Source organism: Myotis lucifugus, unplaced genomic scaffold (genome assembly GCF_000147115.1).
Source record: "Myotis lucifugus unplaced genomic scaffold, Myoluc2.0 scaffold_887, whole genome shotgun sequence".
In the NCBI taxonomy this organism is placed as follows: domain Eukaryota; kingdom Metazoa; phylum Chordata; class Mammalia; order Chiroptera; family Vespertilionidae; genus Myotis; species Myotis lucifugus.
Window position 1 is genome coordinate 144,127 of NW_005871935.1, and position 8,525 is coordinate 152,651.

General features: G+C 48.7%; 1 pseudogene; it reads right to left on the reverse strand.

Moving 5' to 3' along the window:
- Positions 1 to 5,168: 5,168 nt before the first annotated feature.
- LOC111824081 lies at positions 5,169 to 7,911 on the reverse strand (annotated as a pseudogene).
- Positions 7,912 to 8,525: the final 614 nt, after the last annotated feature.

An 8,525-nucleotide genomic window follows, 5' to 3' on the forward strand; every position in this document is an offset into this window, starting at 1 on the left:
TAATGATGTTTACTTTGAATTTATATTAGTTCACACAAACACTCCATCCATGCTTTTGTTCCAGCCCTCCGGTCCAGTTTAAGAACCCATTGTGGCCCTCGAGTCAAAAAGTTTCCCCACCCCTGTCCTACTGGGTAGCCTCAGGCAGAGGCTAAATTAGCACCTCCTTAGAAATCTAAGAGCCAGTGTACCCAGTGGTCAGAGTGGGACCATTCACCCTTGCCCCAGAAGGGTGTCTCCAGCACAGAAGTTCTCCCATGGCAGACACAGCTGATTCTAACAGCCAGTCAGCCTGGAGGTCAATTCCTCCCAGTGATACCTACAACAATCAAGGCTTAACTACAATAAGACTGTGCACAAAGCCCACAAAGGGGTGCACCAAGAGTGTCCACCTCAGGTAATTGGGGAGGCTGAGCCACTGGGCCCTATAGGACACCTAGCACACAAAGCCACTCTATCAACACAAGGAAGCATAAAAAATGTGGACACAAAGAAACAGGTCACAAATGACAGAAATGGAGGAAAGCAAACGACTGGACATAGAGTTCAAAACCACACTTATAAGGTTTTTCAAGAATTTTCTAGAAACCACCAATAAATTTAGCGAGATCCTCGATAAATCTAGTGAGACTCTCGAGGATATGAACAAGGACCAACTAGAAATTAAGCATACACTGACTGAAATAAAGAATATTATAAAGAGATCCAAGAGCAGAATAGAGGATTGCAAGAATCAAGTCAAAGATTTGAAATACAAAGAAGCAAAAAACACCCAACTGGAAAAACAAAAAGAAAAAAGAATCCAAAAATATGAAGATAGTAAGGAGCCTCTGGGACAGCTTCAAGCATACCAACATCCGAATTATGGGGGTGCCAGAAGAAGAGAGAGAGCGAGATATTGAAAACCTATTTGAAGAAATAATGACAGAAAACTTCCCCTACCTAATGAAAGAAATAGACTTACAAGTCCAGGAAGCGCAGAGAACCCCAAACAAAAGGAATCCAAAGAGGACCACACCAAGACACATCATAATTAAAATGCCAAGAGCAAAAGACAAAGAGAGAATCTTAAAAGCAGCAAGAGAAAGAAAGTCAGTTACCTACAAGGGAGTACCCATACAACTGTCAGCTGATTTCTCAACAGAAACTTTGCAGGCCAGAAAGGAGTGGCAAGAAATATTCAAAGTGATGAATAGCAAGAACCTACAACCAAGATTACTTTAACCAGCAAAGCTATCATTCAGAATTGAAGGTCAGATAAAGAGCTTCACAGATAAGGAAAAGCTAAAGGAGTTCATCACCACCAAACCAGTATTATATGAAATGCTGAAAGGTATCCTTTAAGAAGAGGAAGAAGAAGAAAAAGGTAAAGATACAAATTATGAACAACAAATACACATCTATCAACAAGTGAATCTAAAAATCAAGTGAATAAATAATCTGATGAACAGAATAAACTGGTGAATATAATAGAATAAGGGGCATAGAAAGGGAATGGACTGACTATTCTCTGGGGAAAGGGGTGTGGGGAGTGCAGGAAGAGATTGGACAAAAATCGTACACCTATAGATGAGGACAGTCGCGGGGGGGCGGGGGGGCTAAGGGCAGAGGGTGTGGTGGGAACTGGGTGGAGGGGAGCTATGGGGGGGGGAAATAGAGGAACAACTGTAATAATCTGAACAATAAAGGTTTAATTTTAAAAAAGAAAAAAGATTATTATTGATTTCAGAGATGAAGGGAAAGAAAGAAAGATATAGCAACATCAGTGATAGCGAATCATTGATCGGCTGCCTCCAGCACACCCCCTACTGGTGATCGAGCCCGAACCCCCAGTGTGTGCCCTTTCCTGGAAACCAACCTGAGACCCTTCAGTCTGCAGGCTGACAATCTATCCACTGAGTCAAACCAGCTAGGGCCAAAGCAACTGTATCACTCAACTACAGCTGCCATTAAAAAAGGGAAACCAGTTGCCCAGTGAAAACATTCTCAACTCTGGCCTCTCCCTCAGTAAAACTTCTTGTCAGGACCAAGTGTGGGGCCCCAACTTGTCTGTGGCTTGAGGATCCAGCTCTCACTTGTGGGAGCTCTGAGATGCAGGAGGTTCCGTTCCTGGGAAGTTCCTGGGCCCCCACAGCTTTGGGCATTAAGGTCCCAGCAAAGCATGGTGACCAGGATAGTGATGGGATGGGGCTTCTACCAGTTGGTCAGTGTGGGCTGGTGGTGGGAGGGGTGGGAGGTGCCCATTCCTGTCTCCCAGGGGCTTAAGCTCCTCCCACTGCCCCACAATAGGCGACCAGGGCTTCTTTGGGTGATACTGCTGGGTAGTGGGTCTCTGATCCAACTACTCTTCTGGAACCATAGACTCTTTTACCATCTACCATCCCTGAGAATTCCCAGGCCCCAAACCAACCCCAATCCACCGAAGTCCCTCTCAGGAGTCTTATCCTTTTCTTGATACTCCCCCCTCTAAATCCTCCCTCTCTTTTTGGTGACCTTCTCCTCCCCTTTGCTGCTACCAGAGGACTCAGGCCACCTTTCCTCCCATCACAGTGGTCAGCGGCCTGACTAGCAGGTCTCTCTCTGAATCTGTGGAGAACCCCCGATGTGAGCATCACAGAGGCCCAGGCCTCTCCCTGAGGTGGGGGGAGGAGGAAACATTTTCTACTCCTTCCTATTGAGTCATCTCCCCAACCTCCACCACCCACCACAGAAATTAAATGGGGTGGGGGAGTGCTGAGAGAGAAAGAGAGAACAGGATGTCAGCTTACAATAAAACAAAGACTTAAGCAAATTATAAGATTCAGCAAGTTTGCCAGATACAAGATCAGCCTGCACAAATCAACAGCATCTCTCCCACCCACAACAGCTACTAGAAAATATTATTAAAAAGAAATCATTCACAGTAGCAGTAAGGATCACAAAATATCTGGGCATTAACCCTAAAACTGCTATACAAATTTAAAAATCCAAGATGATCTGAATAAGCAGAGCACTTCCCATGCTTTTGGAATGAATGACCTAATATAGAATGCCTCATCTTGGATGGCTTTATTAAGACCTAATTGAATTAATGATTAACCTACAGAGGCAGTGCAATTCCATTCACAATTCCAAATTGGATTTTTTAAAAAAATTAATTAATTTATTTAATGTATTTCTTTATTGATTTCAGAGAGAGAGGAGAGATAGAAACATCAATGATGAGAATCATTGATTGGCTGCCTCCTGCACACCCCCTACTGGGGAACAAGCCCACAACTCAGGCATGTGCCCTAGGCCAGAATCAAACCTGGGACTCTTCAGTCCGCAGGCTGACGCTCTATCCACTGAGCCAAGCCGGCTAGGGCTGGATTTCTTTTTGAGGAACTCAGTACATCATTATGGTAGTTATTTGCTTTTTCTTTGTGTGTTGCACTCAGTTTATTTAACAATATAAGATATGAGTTGGTACTTTACCATAGTGATTGAATTCTTGTATTTTCATATCTATGGTAATTATAGCACTGGCATGATTGACACTAGAATTGCTTTTCCTCAAGTTTCACATAGAAGAAAGAATGCTCTTCTCTATTAACATTAGCATGGTCTAAGAGAGTGATCATCCCTATTTTTGTCTGAAATCAGTTTTATCAGAGAAACTAAGCAACATTTTCAACATCTTTGACAAGAGTTTGGCTTAAGCCAGAATGTATAGATGGATGTGTGGTGTGTGTGGGTGTGTGTGGGTGTGTACGCTGGAGCAAATTCCTATCATCCACGGTCAATAATTTGAGAACACCCCAAGTAGGGAATAGAAAAAAAATCTCCCCACAATGTCAGAAAGTCGTCAGGATACATTATAAGCTTGCATTATTTCAGGAATCAGTTTCTAAATATTATTTTTCTTCTCTTTTTAACATAAATGTTCAAAATCTTAAAAATATGGATATAATGAACTTTCTTTCCTATTAAGAAAGCATGAGTCACCAGCAATTACCCCCCACCCACTCCCAGAAACAAAAAATTTTTTAAGGAAGCAAAAAAAGGGAGACATTTAAATCAACTGGTTTTAAACAAAAACATATTTTTATTGTTTCTTTGAACAGCAATCGACCCTTCTGCGGTTTGGAAGTAACAGTTCCATCTAGGAATAAAAACAGCCTAGATTCTTGAATTTCAGTACAAATGGTCGAAGAACATTGAACAAAAAAGTGATTTTCTCACAATGCTACAAAACCTACACAAACTTTTCTAGGGTGTCTATTGTGGTGTCACCGATCAGGGACAGCTCACTGGACAATGCACTCCTGTGGGGGTATTCAGCTGTGGTAGCCTTGCATATTTGGGGTTCCCCAAGTGTCCCTGATCTATGGAGCTGGCCATGGTGACTGGGAGTCCTGGGTGGGGAGAACCAGTCTGGGGGGAGAGGTGGTGTGGTGAAGGCTGGGGTGTATCCGTGGTGATGGGCTGGAATGTGGAGGCTGGGACTGGGGTCTGGAGACGGAACAGGGGCCAGAGATCTCACCTGGCTACTGAGGCATGTGGCCATCTGCTGGCCAGGGAGGAGAGGCCTGTGGCTCTCTGAGAGCATGTGCTGCTGGGGCTTATGGGGTGTGTTAAGTCCGTGCTGACAGCAAACAGGTCAAAAGACTTGAGAATTTAGAAATCTTATTTTTTTAATTTTAAAAATACAGTGGGGCCTTGACTTACGAGTGTCCCGACTAACGAGTTTTTCGAGATACGAGCTGTCTCTCGGCCAATTTTTTGCTTTGAGTTGCAAGCTAAAATTCGGGTTACGAGCCAGCTTCAGATACCCCACCGCTAGTTGGCGCAGCGAACATCACAGTGAACGCCACAACATCAGCCCAGCATCACTTGTCTCACTTGTTCACTTTAAGATTTGACATACAAGTAATTTGAGTTATGAGCTCCATCACGGAACAAATTAAACTCGTAAGTCAAGGCCCCACTGTATATATTATTGATTTTTTTTTTTACAGAAAGGAAGGGAGAGGGATAGACAGAAACATCAATGAGAGAAAAACGTTGATCAGCTGCCTCCTGCACCTCCTACTGGAGATGTGCCTGAAACCAAGGTATATGCTGCTGACCAAAATTGAACCTGGGACCCTTCAGTCTGCAGGCTGACACTCTATCCTCTGAGCCAAGCCGGTTAGGGCTAGAAATGGTATTATTAATACACACCAGCATATCCATTTCAGCAAGCAAGAGTAGGGAGGGCGGGATATTTATGTCTCTGTGTGGGTCGGATGGAGGTGCAGGCGGTTGCAGGAAGCTGGGTCTAGAGCTGCTTTTCTCAGCTGCTTAGTTGACTCCTGTGACACCTGAAATGAGAATAACAGGAAACGGCAGAGAGGACAGGAGCCTCAAGCGGGGACAATAGAAAGAACTGAGCGCAGGGGAGAAACTGAGGGCAGGGAAAGGTACAGATATGCCTAACTGTTAGGTCCTAACACGGTTTGGCTGGCCTGGGACCCAATCTGCTGCTGGATCAGCTGCTGCTGCATGGCTGCGGGTGGCATCAGCGTCCCTGAGGCTGCTGGAACTGGGCGTGTCCTCCAGGCCTGCAGCCATGCCAGCGCTGCCTTCCTGCTGCTGCTGCTGCTGCTGCTGCTGTTGCTCCCCGGCATCTCTCAGTGTTGTGGTTCATTCTCGCCACGATGGGGTTGCGCCCAGGTTCATGATGTTCAAGGCCTGGCCCTGGGGGTTCAGGCCTCCCATTGTTGCTGCTGCGGAGGGACAGCAGGTCGGGGCCCACTGGCTTGCATGGCTTTCAGGTTCTGCAGGCTGGGCTGGAGCTGAAGGTTAGTGGGCTTCCCCGTGGACACGGTTGGGGCTAAGTTCAGGCCGAGCTGAAGAAGCCGGCTAGTGACATGCTTACAGGCCGGGGCTGGGACTGAGTCCGAGGCTGTGGTGTCTGGGGTGTGTTGGGCTGCTGTGGGGGTGTCCAGGGTGGTGCTCAAGGAGGGGATGGAAGACTGCTGAGGCACGTGACGGGAGTTCATGGTGGCATCCGCTGGCGCATGAGCTACCCTTGCAGCAGGCGGTTCCCAATCCGCTGCTGGCGGCGCCGGAGACGCTGCTCGCGGAGCTTCTGTTTGATGTTGAGGCAGTAGGGAACGGGGCATGGGTTTTCGTGGCATTGTTTGGCATGGTAGCAGCAAAGGGCGATTAGCTGCTTGCACACTGGGCAGCCTCCAAAGGCCTTGCGCTGGCAGCGCGTAGTGTGCAGCACAACACGCTTCAGCTTCTGACAGTCAGTCCGAGAGCAGTTGGTGTCGCCGCACTGGCGGGCGTGCCTCAGGGACTGGATGCAGCGCAGGATGCTCAGGCGCCGCAACTCTGGGAGGTTCTTCACCTGCATCTCCCCCTGGTTGCCGCCCTCATCGCCCTCCTCAGCCTCCTCAGCCTCTTCATCCAGGCCCAGCCCCACCTTCACCATCTCGTGGGTGTGGCCCTTGGTGCTGTAGCAGTTGATGCAAAGGTCGTAGTCCTGGCACCCGGGGCAGTGCCAGCCTGTCTCCACCCGCTGCTTGCACTCAGTGCAGGTGAGGACACAGCGGTCCTGGCCCTGCCTGTGCACCTGCAGCAGCATCGCTATGGAACTCTAGAAAAGAAGAGCAGAGAGGACAGACTTGTTCAGTCAAATACCTTCAAAACCACAGAAATACATGCAAACTTACCTTCTCAGGGGTCAAGCCACCAGTTACGCTTTTGTTGGGCTATTTGCTACATCGGAACCAGTGCCCCTAAGGAACAACAACACTGCACCTGGAGGTCCCTGTGTGACCAGAATGAACTACAAAACAGTGGGTCCATGGGGAGAAGGGACTTGCTCTTCCACAGGCCGCATATGTGAGTTGCCTCCTAAAATCAGCGGCAGCTACACAGGCCTGCGTGTGAGACACAGGAGGCGGAGGCACAAAACGGAGGCAGGCGGTGCACAAAGCACAGGCCCCGTCCCTTCCCACTGAACACTGTGGTGTCGCTACTGAGAAGACCAGCTCCCACCGCCAGCAGAGCTGCACTGCGAGCTCAGGGGATGCACTCAGGCTGAGACCAAACATCAGGGACTCCACCAAACAGCCCCATTCTCAGCATCCAGCAACTTTCACCTCCACGAGTCCACGCAGACCTTCAGCTCCCTACACTCTGTTAGGTCTGATCAAACCACCTCAGCGACACCCCCTCCCCGGGGAAACTCCCGTAGATCATTTGGCAACTGACCGTCCCTTCCGCTCAGACCACAGTCCCTTCCGCTCAGACCACAGTCCCTTTGCTCAGACCAGTCACTTTCGGTCCCATCCTTGCCCAGGGTCCTGACCAACCCAGAGAATTTCCCGCAGGAAAAGCCCCTTTAGAGCCCTTTGAACCCTCTGCCTCCCCCGTCCCTGGGTGCTGGCACCATTTCGGGCTGAGCCCATCTGCTTTCCAGATGAGGATGATCTAATAAATGTATAATTCGCTACCACTTTTGGCCTCGTGCATGTGAGGTCTGATCAAATAATGAAGTTGATACCCCTCCCCTGGGAAACTGGCCCAAAGACCATTTTGCAGCCGACATTCCCTTCCGCTCAGACCACATTCCCTTTCTCAGACCAGTCACCGTCCCTCCGGACCCGCCCGGAGGAGAATCCCCGAAGAGGAAAAGCCCCCTCGAGTCCTTAAAAACTCTGACCCCCCGATCTCTGGGTGCGGCAGCATTTAGGGGCTCAGCCCATCTACTTTCTAGACGACCTCATACATTTTTCTTTACCTCTTTGTCCTCGTGCAGTTCCTCCTTCGCTCCTCCGGCGCTCCTCACAAATTCCTGAAAGCTTTAAGAAGAGAACTATGGACAACTTCCGGTTTTCTAAAGACAGAAATCCGGAAGCGGTCCGTTCCCTTTCCGCTTCAGTTCCGTTCCTGCCTCCGTTCCCTTCCTGTCTCCGTCCCCTTTCCCGCCTCCGCCCCTTTCCCGCCTCCGCCCCCTTCCGGTCCCCTCTCACCTCACTCCCCCAGCGCGGGGATCTCCAGAAGGGCGTGTGCTCCTCCCAGATCCTTGGACAACAGATTTGGGTTTGTTCTCCGGTTGGGACAACAGGCAGAGACGTTTCCAGTGACCAGGAAGGAGACGGAAGCTCATGCAGGGCTGACTTGCCCTGGTTCACCCCCTGATAAGTGGTGGAGCAGTTACAGAGAATTCAGTTGGGTTGGACGAAAGCAAAACCAGACATGGAGGATAATTACTGGCATATGGACTAATTTTGTAAAATAATGTTGATTTCATGTCATTTGTTCAATGAATCCATCAGACTGATTGTCCCAATTCCCCCGATTAATTAATTATCTGTCTAGACTTAGTGGGACAAACACAGGTGACAGGAGTCAGCAATCACGGCCTGTGCCCTGGTGCTTCAATGTCTAGACAGCTGAGCCGAACCGGAACACATGAACACACGAGACAGAATCAGTGTGCAATCACTCAGGGTTTACTTACCTACTCCTAGTGGGTCCTAGGCTCCAGCAAAGGCCACCCGCGATGC